The sequence below is a fragment of the Dendrobates tinctorius genome, unplaced genomic scaffold (genome assembly GCF_039654945.1).
Source record: "Dendrobates tinctorius isolate UK_male_01 unplaced genomic scaffold, ASM3965494v1 ptg000011l, whole genome shotgun sequence".
Classification (NCBI taxonomy): Eukaryota; Metazoa; Chordata; class Amphibia; order Anura; family Dendrobatidae; genus Dendrobates; species Dendrobates tinctorius.
In genome coordinates, this window is record NW_027361679.1 from 121,976,028 (window position 1) to 121,989,325 (window position 13,298).

The 13,298-nt window shown below is 44.8% G+C and overlaps 1 protein-coding gene across 2 annotated transcripts in view; it reads left to right on the forward strand.

Moving 5' to 3' along the window:
* Window positions 1–13,298, forward strand: part of LOC141050203 (uncharacterized) — a 134,333-nt gene that overhangs the window by 119,209 nt on the left and 1,826 nt on the right. The gene's annotated exons all lie outside the window — the stretch shown is intronic.

The following is a 13,298-nucleotide window of genomic DNA, read 5'->3' on the forward strand; positions in this document are numbered from 1 at the left end:
CACTTTGCACTCCCAATATAGTTATGTTATTTTAAGATGATGGAAATAGCTGGCTAACACTTGGGAATATTTACAACATGTGCTCAATGAAAATCCAGATTTATTGCTCGAAGAAAGAAAAACAAAATTTATGAGACCTTTTAATTGCAAACAAAAATCAAATAAATCTTGAAGTGATGGCAATCTCTACAGACTTATGGTCCCCATACACATTAAACTAACGTCAGCTGAAACTGCTGAGGTCAACGGGTTTGACCGATAGTCTAATGTGTATGGGGGACACCTACAGATAATTGTGAGGAATGTTGAGGACAACCAAACATTTTGTGTTCTAGAGATAAGTCACCACCATAGAAGCCCGGGAGTGATTCTCCCATGGAGAACACAGGAGCTGCTAAAGTATGTGGGGGGCTGTTACATCTGCTAACTGCAGCTAGATGTTTGATTGCCCTTCATTGAAGACAGTACTGCTCCCTCTTATCAGAAGGTTTTGAATAGTACAGCCAACATCTGCAGGATGGAGCACATGACAGCCTTATTGAATGCAAGTTTGAACAGATTTGAGACCATCTGGGCTCCCTAGGACTATTTTAGGGCCCAAAACAAGTTAGGAGCATGTTGGTTTTTGAACAGGTTTCTTCTTCCCTTCCCTATATGTATGTCTCAACTTATTTAGTATTGTGTTTTTATAAGAATCATAATATGAGTATGGGGATGGAGTCATCTTGACATCATTTAGAACTGCTGTCGGACTTTCTGCCTTTTTCTGTTCTGTTGCACAATATATTTTGATGCCACTAGGGGGAAACGTCTTTCAAGAGTTCATTCTAATTGTACTCCATTCTTTCTGATCCTCTAATTTGTAAGCCAAATTGTAACTGTTATGTCTCATTTCTGATTGTAAAATGTTATAAAATGTAATAAAAATTACAGTTACTAAAAAAAAAAAAAAGTATGAGGGGGGGCTTTGCCCTGGTGGGACTCTATTGAGCAGACAGATGACTGTATTGTGTGAACTGTTAGGCTGTGTGCACACACCGTTTTTTTAGCATTTTTTTTAGCGGATTTGCCAAAAAATCCACTATAAAAATGCTAAAAATAAGCTTCCCATTCATTTCTATGCATTTTGCACTTTTTGTGCATATTGATGCGTTTTTTACCGCGAAAAAAAACCCCGCAGCATGCTCATTAATTTCGCGGATTTTTCCGCATTTCTGGCCATTTCTATAGGTCTGAAACCGCGCGGAAAAAACGCATAAAAAAGCGTGTTTTTTGCGCAAAAAACGCACGGAAAACGCGCAGAAAAAACCGCGCGGTTTCTGGGAAGGGAGTCCGGTTTTTAAGCAGAAATTTTCTGCTACGTGTGCACATAGCCTGAGAGTTTATCTATTTTGGGTCCTATGTCCTCTTTGGTTTGTTTGTGTCACATATTTCCTGTAATACTCCTTGTAGTGATAATGTAGATAATGGTCGCTATATGTCCCAAGTAAGACAGTTGATTCTCCAAAACTGTCTAAGCTTTGAACGATTCTGCTGAAATCTGAATGAAGTAGGTTATAGGCCCAGACATGGAGAAGCCCAAAAAGAGAATAACACTGCCCAGCCTAGTGAACAGAATGATGCAAATAATCTCCAAGAATTTGACAGCTCCTCTATACAAATAAGAAACTCAATACATACATACTGGAACCTGTACGCAGCTGAATGCTCCGGGGTGAAAATAAACATTATTCAGTCCAGCAGTATTCGGTTTCCATCACAGGGGAAGCAACAGCGCTGGTTCAGTCACCGCTCTGAGAATAGAGAGTGACTGTTGTAACCGCCCCCCCCAGCCCTGACTGATACCCAGACCTAATGCAGAGCCTGTGTCAGTCAGGCCTGATGGAGCGGTTACAGCTTCTGCTCTTTATACTCTGATCGGTGATGGCTTCTTGCAGGTTAGTAACGCTATTAACCTCCAGATTAATAGCATTTTTGCTAGTGACAGGTTCTTTTTACGTTTTCCTGGGAGCCTTTCCTACTCCCCTATATCATATTGCCCATGAACAAAGGGCCATTTAGAATGTTGAGGCCCTTGGTGGTAGATTAACTCCGCTGCATGTATGGGAGAAGGATGCATACACAGATATCACTTGAGGAACGAGCTTGCAGTTCAATGAGTTTGGTGATTTCAACAGTGTTATATGAGGCTGTGTGGAGCTATTGGACCAATGCACGTAGAGAGAAATCTGCAGCCCTAAGGGATGCAGACTTTTCAGCATGTAGGACCAGTTATGTCATTCTTATTGTTGTGTTTTGTTAGAGATTTGCTTGCTCTGTTTTATTAGAGATTTGCTTGCTCGTCAGTTCAACCTCAGGAATCAATGTTTCCATTCAGTGATAGTAAGCAGAGGTGTCATGATCTCAGTGCGGGTTTGACTCGCACATATGGGGTTAATGTCTGGAACCAGTGCTGATGACTGGCACTTCTGGGGTTAAAGGTTATGATCCCAGTGCAGGCTTACCTGCATACCCGGGGCTCATTATTGTGGCATCTCCCTGGTTCTGGGAAGGCTTCTTATGGCCTCAGGACGCTCTTATCCCCGCCAGTTATACTTTCGCCCTTGGCATAGTGTGGTGACCCCTGAGTGTGTTTGTGCTTGTTTGCCTGATAACTTGGTGTACGACTCGACCTGTTCTCTGGATACTGCTTGATGGATTCTGCTTGGTACCTTCTATGTCTGTTTGGCTTTGACCACTGCCTGTCCCCGACTATCCGTTCTGTCTCATCCCTGGTACTTTACTGTTATCTCTGTGTATGACCCGGTTTGTCTGACTTTGAGAATTCCTTTATTAGTGTTCTGCCTATCTCTGATAGCAGGACGCTAAGCCCCGCCCCCTTGTGGTCACATGACCGTAGGTCCTTCAATGCTCACTGACTTCAGCTTCTCCAGGTCCTGTTTGCCTGAACTATCTGGCCATGTCTGACCCCGGGCCCCTCTGCAGTGTGGGTGAGTCCTTGCTCAGCGGTGACTGCATGCCGACACTAACAGGACCGTGACAAGAGGAAGACATACTGATTGGAATCTTATGTATGCAGGAGATCGCTAAAGGTAAATGTAAAGCAATCATCTTAATAATCTCATCAGTATCTCTGGAGCCTCAAGCTATCATTCTTACAGTCACCACTAGGCCCATTGATAGTAGACACAGGGGAGCCGTCACCACAGGGGTCTCACATGTAATCCCAGGTGATGGACTTCTGGAATATTATTCATTCTTTCAGCTAGTTTAAGAGTGAGGGTGTGAACACTTCTGTCCATTGAGGGGACTGATGCCAGGGAGGAAAAGAAGCCACGTTTAGTCAGGGAGTTGGTGGAGAGACGTCGAGGGGCAAGGATCTATTGCTGAGGTCCTGGAGTACATGGATAGATGGCCTATGGAGTTTGGAGATCAGTTGTTGCTTAGAGGGATATCCACGTGCAATAGTCGGGATATCCGTCATCCTAAGGAACATAGGCTGTGACTGCACACTATACCAGTGGGAGATGCCAAAAGTTGTGGGATAACTACAAGTTGTTAGACAGTGGGTATCACCTGTTACGGGGGCAGTGGAATTACTGATCCCGAATTGGGAACTTGTGGACTGAGAACATTGTATTTTGGCCATGTACCTGATTTGATGTATAACCGTGGATGGAAGAAATAAAGCTGGCTGCATTGTCAACCTGCCTATTTGGTTGTTACAACCCATAACTTCAGATCTTCACAGAGGCAATAGGTTAATTTTAAATAAAGGCAAAATATTTGGTACTTGTGTCACTTGATGAACACTTGCAATATGCCTACACTTGCAACACTTTGCTGAAACCTGTGATAATCTGCTAGTTACTTTCCTGAGCCGCACCTACTTCAAATTGCAACAGTTTCTGTGGTATGATCTCGGCAGCCCATACCCATCGGTGTGTTCTCAACCCCACTCACATTCTCCTCCTGATGGCAGTAGTCTCCAGCAGCAGCCTCTTGCTTACTTTGCACACTCTTACTGTTTTACCCTTCACTGTCACTGTGTAAAAGGTGTTGTCCGGCCTTAGGCTACAAGTTTGCAGTCACTATGTGACTGCAGACTTATGAAACCCCACATCGAGCGACCAGCTTACTGTGAGAATTATCCAGTGCTGGGGGTGGCATGCACAAGTATGTCATCTGCATACGTACAGTCACTTACCGACTACATGGGCTCGGCCTCTTTCAGTGCAAGTGCAAGTGCCAATTTTTTCAATTCTGACCACTGTCCCTTTATAAGGCAATAACTAAGGAACGCTTCAACAGATCTAGGCGATTCTGAGACTGTTTTCTCGTGACATATTTTACTTCACTTCAGTGGTAAAATTTCTTTGCTATAACTTGCGATTATTTATGAAAAAAAACGGAAATATGGCGAAAATTCTGCAATTTTCAAACTTTTAATTTTTATGCCCTTAAACCAGAGAGTTATGTAACACAAAATAGTTAATAAATAACATTTCCCACATATCTACTTTACATCAGCACAATTTGGAAACAAATTTTTTTTTGTTAGGAAGTTATAAGGGTTAAAAGTTGACCAGCGATTTCTCATTTTTACAACAAAATTTACAAAACCATTTTTTTTAGGGACCACCTCACTTTTGAAGCCACTTTGAGGAGTCTATATGGCAGAAAATACCCAAAAGTGACACCATTCTAAAAACTGCACCCCTCAAGCTACTCAAAACTACATTCAAGAAGATTATTAACCCTTCAGGCGCTTCACAGGAGCAGAAGCAACATGGAAGGAAAAAATTAACATTTAGCTTTTTAGTCACAAAGTAGCGCCGTTTTACTTTTTCAACCTAAAATTGGCTGGAATTGAGATTGGACGCCATGTTGCGTTTGACGAGCCCCCGATGTACCCAAACAGTGGAAACCCTCCACAAGTGACCCCATTTTGGAAACTAGACACCCTGAGGAACATATCTAGATGTGTGGTGAGTATTTTGAACCCCCTAGGGCTTCACAGGAATTTATAATGCCCGGGTGTGAAAATAAAAAATCCTATTTTGTGCCCACAAAAATGATCGTTTATCTAGATATGTGGTGAGAACTTTGAACCCCCCAAGTGTTTCACTAAAGTTTATACTGCCCAGGCGTGAAAATAATAAATCCTATTTTGTGCCCACAAAAATGATCGTTTAGTCCCCAATTTTTAATTTTCCCAAGGGTAACAGGAGAAATTGGACCCCAAAAGTTGTTGTCCAATTTGTCCTGAGTATGCTGGTATCCCATATGTGGGAGAAATCTACTGTTTGGGCACACGTTGGGGCTCAGAAGGGAAGAAGTGACGCTTTGGAATGCAGACTTTGATGGAATGGTCTGCAGGCGTCATGTTCCGTTTGCAGATCCCCTGATATGGTTAAACAGTAGAAACCCCACACAAGTGACTCCAAAATTGACCCCATTTTGGAAACTAGACCCCCTAAGGAACTTATCTAGATATGTGGTGAGAACTTTGACCCCACCAGTGTTTCACTAAAGTTTATACTGCCCAGGCATGAAAATAAAAAATCCTATTTTGTGCCCACAAAAGTGATCGTTTAGTCCTCAATTTTTAATTTTCCCAAGGGTAACAGGAGAAATTGGACCCCAAAAGTTGTTGTCCAATTTGTCCTTAGTACGCTGGTCCCCATATGTGGGAAAAAACTGTTTGGGCACACGTCGGGGATCGGAAGGGAATGACGTTTTGGAATGCAGACTTAGATGGAATGGTCTGCGGGCATCATTTTCCATTTGCAGAGCCCCTGATGTGCCTAAACAGTAAAAAAAAAAAACCCACAAGTGACATTGTTTTGGAAACTAGACCCCGAAGGAACTTATCTAGATGTGCCCCAACTAATCTAATGTTTCCGGTAAAGTAATTTAGTAGTGCATTGAGGTGTGGTACAATCTGAAGCAATCCTTCATACACAGGCCAGGTTTTTCGGGGGAAGGTGTCACATTGATAAATGGTGTCCTTGCGTATTCCGTTTTTGTAACACACTCGGCACCTTTTTAGCGATTTACCTCTTTTTGCAGTTTGCGGGACCTCCCACGGGAAATGCTGACCAGGTACAATACGAGCACCTTCAGTTCCGGAAGTACTGGGGCCCGCTCCTTCCAGAGTGCCAAACATCAGGGCCTTAACCACTACCTCCTGGAACTCAAGGTACGACGTATCAGTGTGGCGTGCACATTGTGACAGCAGAAATGCTTTGAGCATTGCCAATTGGACAATGTGCATGGCCAGCTTTTTGTACCACACCTTGGCCTTTCTCAAAGCATTGTACGGTTGGAGGAGTTGATCGGAGCGATCAACGCCCCCCATGTATTTATTGTTCCCCAGCACACATTCAGGTTTGCTGGCCTGTGCAGAGGTACCCCGTACAGTGCTGAGGGCGCTGCCATCACCGTGTATGGTGGTCAAGAGAAGGACATCCCTCTTGTCCTTGTCCTTGACCACCAGCAGATGGTCGCTACATTGGGCCCTGCTCTCACTTTTTCGGAGCATCTGCCCAATTAGCGTCTTTGGGAGGCCTCTCTGATTTTTGTGGACAGTACCGCAAACTGCGGTACCTCGCGCAGAGAGGGATTTGTAGAGTGGGACGCTGGTATAAAAGTTATCAGTGTAGAGGTGATAACTAGTGTTGAGCATTCCGATACCGCAAGTATTTCCCACACAGCAATGGCATAAAGTGAGACTAGGGACTTTTTTTTTTTTAAGTGGCGGAGGAATACAGTGCGGAAGGATACCTACCTTCCGTCATTGTATTCCTGCAGCCCGTAGAGAACGGCAGCAACAGCTGATGCTGCAGTTCTCTACCCAAGATCGTCGTGGGACACACTCGTGGACTGCTTCGGATCGTGGGTGAGTATTTTTGTGGTTTGTTATGTTAATATTTATTCCGTAAAAGACAATGGCTTCGGGGAACAATGTGACAAGTATTGGTAAGTATGTTACTCTATGTTATATGTACTGTATGTCTATGTATGTATTGTATGAATGTATTGTATGTAGTATGTATGTAGTATATATGTGGTATGTATGTAGCATGTAGTATGTATGTAGTATGTATGTAGCATGCATGTAGCATGCAGTATGTATGTAGCATGCATGTAGTATATATGTAGTATGTATGTAGCATGTAATATGTATGTAGTATATATGTGGTATGTATGTAGCATGTAGTATGTATGTAGCATGCATGTAGTATGTATGTAGCATGCATGTAGTATATATGTAGTATGTATGTAGTATGTATGTAGCATGCAGTATGTATGTAGCATGCATGTAGTATATATGTAGTATGTATGTAGCATATATGTAGTATGTATGTTGCATGTAGTATATATGTAGTATGTATGTAGTATGTATGTAGTATGTATGTGGTATGTATGTAGCATGTAGCATGCATGTAGTATGTATGTAGTATATATGTGGTATGTATGTAGTATGTATGTAGCATGCATGTAGTATATATGTAGTATGTATGTAGCATATATGTAGTATGTATGTAGCATGCATGTAGTATATATGTAGTATGTATGTAGCATATATGTAGTATGTATGTAGCATGTAGTATATATGTAGTATGTATGTTGCATGTAGTATATATGTAGTATGAATGTAGCATGTAGTATGAATGTAGCATGTATGTAGTATGCATGTTGTATGTATGTAGCATGTAATTTTTTTTTTTTTTTTACATTCAACACATTAGCCGGATGATGGGACTACTACTGTCCCATCATTGGCTAATGTGTCAATCACTGTCATGGTAGCAGGCATCGCCCGATGGGACTTGTAGTCCCATCGGACGATGCCTGCACAGACCCCCGAAGCCTGCACAGCCCCCCAGCAGGCCGGCACAGCTCCCCGGCAGGCCGGCACAGCCCCCCGGCAGGCCGGCACAGCCCACCGGCAGGCCGGCACAGCCCACCGGAGCCTGCACAGCCCCCCGGCAGGCCGGCACAGACCACCGGAGCCTGCACAGCCCCCCGGCAGGCCGGCACAGCCCCCCGGCAGGCCGGCACAGCCCACCGGAGCCTGCACAGACCCCCTGGCAGGCCGGCACAGCCCCCCGAAAGGCCCGTACATACCCCAGAGAGGCTGTACAAGGGAAAAACAGGATTTTTCTTATTCCGATACCGGAAGTCCCATAGACTTGAATGGGACTTCCGGTATCGGAATCGGCGATACCGATACTTTTTTTTTAAGATCGGCCGATCCATTCCGATCCGATACTTTGAAGTATCGGACGGTATCGCTCAACTCTAGTGATAACCTTTATCCAGCAGTGGGTGCACCAAATCCCACACAATTTTCCCACTCAATCCCAGGACAGGACACTCAGGGGGTTCAATCCTGGTGTCCTTTCCTTCGTACACTCTAAACCTGTGGGTGTACTCTGAGGTACTCTCACACAGCTTATAGAGTTTGATTCCGTACCTGGCCCTCTTACTGGGCAGGTATTGACGGAATCCGAGAATGCCCTTAAAATGGACCAAGGACTCATCCACGCAGATGTCCCTTTGGGGCACGTACACTTCAGCAAATTTTTTGTTGAAGTGTTCGATGACCGGCCGAACTTTGAACAGACGGTCAAAGTTGGGGTCATCTCGTGCGGGACACTGTGCATTATCGGTATAATGCAGGAATTTGTGGATGGCCTGAAAATGCGTCCGGACCATGACCATTCCGAACACTGGAGTGTTGTATAAAATATCAACACTCCAATATTGCGGAATTTCAGGCTTCTTCAGGATACCAATATGGAGGACCAGGCCCCTAAACTGCGTCATTTCAACTGCATCCACAGGAGACCAGTTAGAATAGGATGAACGCGGGTTTTGTTCCAAAAATTGCAGAGCGTATAAATTAGTTTGCTCCACCATGAGGTTAACAAAATCCTCAGAGACTTTGAAAAAGTCAATTTCTGTGAGGCCAGTGGTGTCAAACTTGATTCCTGATTCTGCCACAAAATCCGGAATCAGTGGCTCGTAATTTTCAGGGGGCGAGGTCCATACAGGATCTGCTGAATCAGCTGCGGGCATGGTGGGCGCTGCCTCATCTTCTGTCCTGGAGCGTCTGCGTGGCAGTTCCGCAGGACCCGAGGAGGAAGATGAGGAGGGGGAAGAGGAAGAGGATGAAGAATCCAAAAAATAAAGAAAAGTGGGATCTTCTCCTTCGCTATCAGTGTCGGAGGCAAGTAAAGCATATGCCTCCTCCATTGAATAGCGCTGTTGGGAGGAACGTGATGGGCGGGACATTTTTTTGTGTAAGTATGGTGCTTGGGTGTACTTTATTTGTAACTGTGTATGTGTGGGGGGCTAGTGATTGGTGCACACTATTCCATAAGAAAAATCTAAAAGGAAATGGGGAGAAAAATACCTGTGAAAAAAGTGCAAAACAGCAGGCCCTAGATATGATAAGTGAACAGCGTCACTTATCAAAATTTAGTGGCTGCTGGATGTGTGCACAAGGGTGGCGCAAATGGGGGGTGAGGTGAAAAAGAAAAGTGGAAAACAGCCGGCACGAGCTTTGATAAGTGAATTGCGTCACTTATCAAAATTCGGCGGCTGATAAATGTGCACACGGAAACGGCGCAAAGGGGGGTAAAAAGAAGGGGCTGGGGGGATTGGGGTGGATGAATAGAGATCGGGCAGGGATCAACAGTTAAGGCTGTAGTTAGGTGGCACAAAAAGGGGTGAAAAACGGCAGGCACAAGCTCTGATAAGTGATGCGCGTCACTTATCAAAGTTTTGCGGCTGCTGGATGTGTGTGCGGAAGTGGCACAAAGGGCGCTGAGTGAAAAAAAAGCGGGCACGAGTGTTGATTGGTGAACTGTGTCACCAATCAAGGCTCGGCGGCTGCGAACGTAGGTGGCGCAAAAGGGGGTGGAGGGGGTAAAAAGAAGGGGAATGGGGGATTGGGGTGGATAAATAGAGATTGGGCAGGGATCAACAGTTAGGGCTTCAGTTAGGTGGCACAAAAAGGGGTGAAAAAAATTAAAACCGGTAGGCACAAGCTCTGATAAGTAGGGGGGAGGGGGGGGGATGAAGACAGATGATTATTATTGTTATTATTTATTTATATAGCGCCTTTAATTCCATGGTGCTGTACATGGGAAGGGGGGTTTGGCTCCTGGGTTCAAATCCCACCAAGGACAACATCTGCAAGGAGTTTGTATGTTCTCCCCGTGTTTGCGTGGGTTTCCTCCCACATTTCAAAGACATACTGATAGAGAACTTAGATTGTTAGCCCCAATGGGGACAGTGATGATAATGTGGGCAAATTGTTAGCACTATATAAAAATAAAGATTATTATTGTTACATACAAAGTTATAGATATCGTTAACAGTAAACAAATTTTCAATGATGGACTGGTACAGAGGGGAGAAGACCCTGTCCTTGCGGACTTACATTCTACGGGATAGTGGGGAAGAGACAGAACGTCTGGTGGTGACGAGGCAGCAGCTCAGGCGGTGGTGAGGCGGCAGAATGGTCATTGCAGGCTGTAAGTTTTCTGAAAAGATGGGTTTTCAGGTTCCGTTTGAAGGATCCGAGGGTGGTGGATAATCGGATGTGTTGAGGCATGGCATTCCAGAGGATAGGGGATATTCGGGAGAAATCTTGGAGGCGGTTGTGTGAGGAACGAATTAGTGTGGAGTAGGAGGTCTTGGGAGGATCGAAGATTACGTGAGGAAAGATATTGGGAGATTAGTTCAGAGATATAGGGAGGGGAAAGGTTGTTGATGACTTTGTAGGTCAGTGTTAGTAGTTTGAAGTGGATTCGTTGGGGATTTGCGAGCCAATGGAGGGATTTGCAGAGGGGAGAAACGGGAGTTGCGAAGAGAGGTGGATTAGTCGGGTGGCAGTGGTGAGCGGAGGAGAGAGTTACATGTCCTGAACAGTTGTTTAGGGTTGTGGGATAATGAAGATACAAGGTTTGTGAAATAGGTCTGCAATCACATAGAGTAAAGTGGATAATACCATGCAAAATAGGTCTGTTTAGCAGAGGTGAGGGCTGATTTAAAGGCACGTGTAGCTTGCTTGAAAGCAGTGAAGTCGTCTGGCAGGCGTGTTTTCTTCCAACGCCGCTCCGCGACCCTGGATGCTTGTCGAAGTTTTTTGGTGAGGTTGTTGTGCCAGGGTTGGCTATTGGTTTCTCGCACTTTGCCATGTATGAGAGGAGCGAATGAGTCTATGGCTGATGTGAGGGTGGCATTGTAGAAAGCTAGATTGGGGGGTGAAGATAGCTTGGGCAGGGGATCAGGGAACAGTTTGCACTTACAGTTGTAGTGTTCTTTCTTCTGCAGGGATTGTGATGCTACAAGTTGTGGCACCACAATACCCAGCATAGGAGCTCTTGCTGCATCTTACCTCTCTGCAGGAATCCCCAGCTAAGAGTGAGGACCCCTGCAGAGATGTCAGACAGGTCAGGGACAGGTCACAGAGCGGTCACATCGCTGCTGTGACCTGTTATTGGTGGGATCGAATGATTACATCGATCCACCAATCCCTGCTCTGCCTGGTGACCATGGCAACTGCCTAGGATCGGAGCTCACAGCTCCGATTCCTAGGCAGGTCATGACCAGGTCACCAGCAAGGCACAGAGCGGTCACAGCGTGACCTCAGCTGTGCCCTGTGGTTGGCGCGATCGCCGATCTAATCGATCGCGCCAACTACTTCCTGCAGGCCCTGCTGGGCCTGTTGGTGCTATTGCAGCACCGATCCGGGCCGGTACCGGCAGGGCACAGCGGCGATATTCCGCTGCGATTGGCGCGATCGATTAGATTGGCGATCGTGCCAATCCGGGGGCTTTTCGCCGGTGCCTGGCAACTCCAGTCACTGGCCCTAGGATCAGTACATCGGGTATAGAGGCGTGGTGTTTGGTGTATGCTTTGATCTGGCTTCCATGTCAAAAAGCTCTCAATGGTCTAAAAGGGATGTTCTCCAGCTCCAAAGAAAAGTACTGTAGTTAAAATTTAGACTTTAATAATATAGGATAAAAAATGGGAGCTTTTGCACATATTAAAAAAGAAAACCAATAATATTTACGTGTTTTGGGTAAAAATCATGTGATTAAGGGTTTTTCTAACCAAAACGCATTATCAGTTTTCTTTTTTTAATAGTTGCACACTCCGATTTTTTTCATCCCATATGATGAAAGGCGAAGTTTGAACTACTTACGTTTGGTGCTGTAGAACATCACTATTGAGCGCTAGTCAGAATGTGGTTGGAAGTATGCAAATTGCATACTTGCGGTCACATGACTGCCATCTCTTGGCACTGGCAAAGGCAAATCCTCACAGCGTGCAGGGCATATGATGCGAGGATTTGCAAGTCTGCAATCACATAGAGTAAAGTGGATAATACCATGCGCAATTCAAATATATATATATATATATATATATATACACACACACATATATACATACATACACACACACATTTTAAAAAAATTTATTTAGTCACTATAAAATTTCGGAGACTTCTTTTTTTTTCATTTGGCCTACATGTTTCAAACCCATGCAGGGCCCTTAGACATAGTTAATCCTTTAAATGCAGTCTCCGAGTCATCTCTGGCATGGCACAAGTCTATCTGCTCAACCTTTAAGGGTATGTGCACACGTTGCAGAAAATTTCTGCACAAAAACCTGAATCCCTTCCCAAAAACCGCACCTATTTTTCCGCGGCGGTTTTTGTGCGTTTTTTGCGCGGTTTTGATGCGTTTTTGATGTGTTTTTTACCGCAGCGGTTTCTAAAAGCATGGGAGAAGCCTAAACCACGGAAAAAACCTCAAAATTAATGTGCATGCTGCGGTTTTTTCGCGGTAAAAAACGCATCAATGTGCACAAAAAGTGCAAAATGCATAGAAATGACTGTGCACCTTATTTTTAGCGGTTTTATAGCGGTTTTATAGTGAAAACCTCGGTAAAAACCGCTAAAAAAACGCTGTGTGTGAACACAGCCATAGGTGTATGCACTCTACAATCAGAAATAAACTTCATACTGCAAAGCTCGTTAAAAGGGTCGCTATTGACCTGTAGGATTGCTACTGGCAATAGGAGGCACTAGAGTTCAAGTCCTCTAGCTCTCTGAAGAGGCAATTTGCAGATTTCACTTCTCAGTGGAGCATACAAGGAGTAGGGCCGGCGTTGGCGGCAGGCAAACCAGGCAGCCGCCAAGGGTCCCGGCTCCCCCAGGGGCCCCCAGCTAGCGGCACATCACACAGTCGCTGATTTCCCCCACCGTCACATTG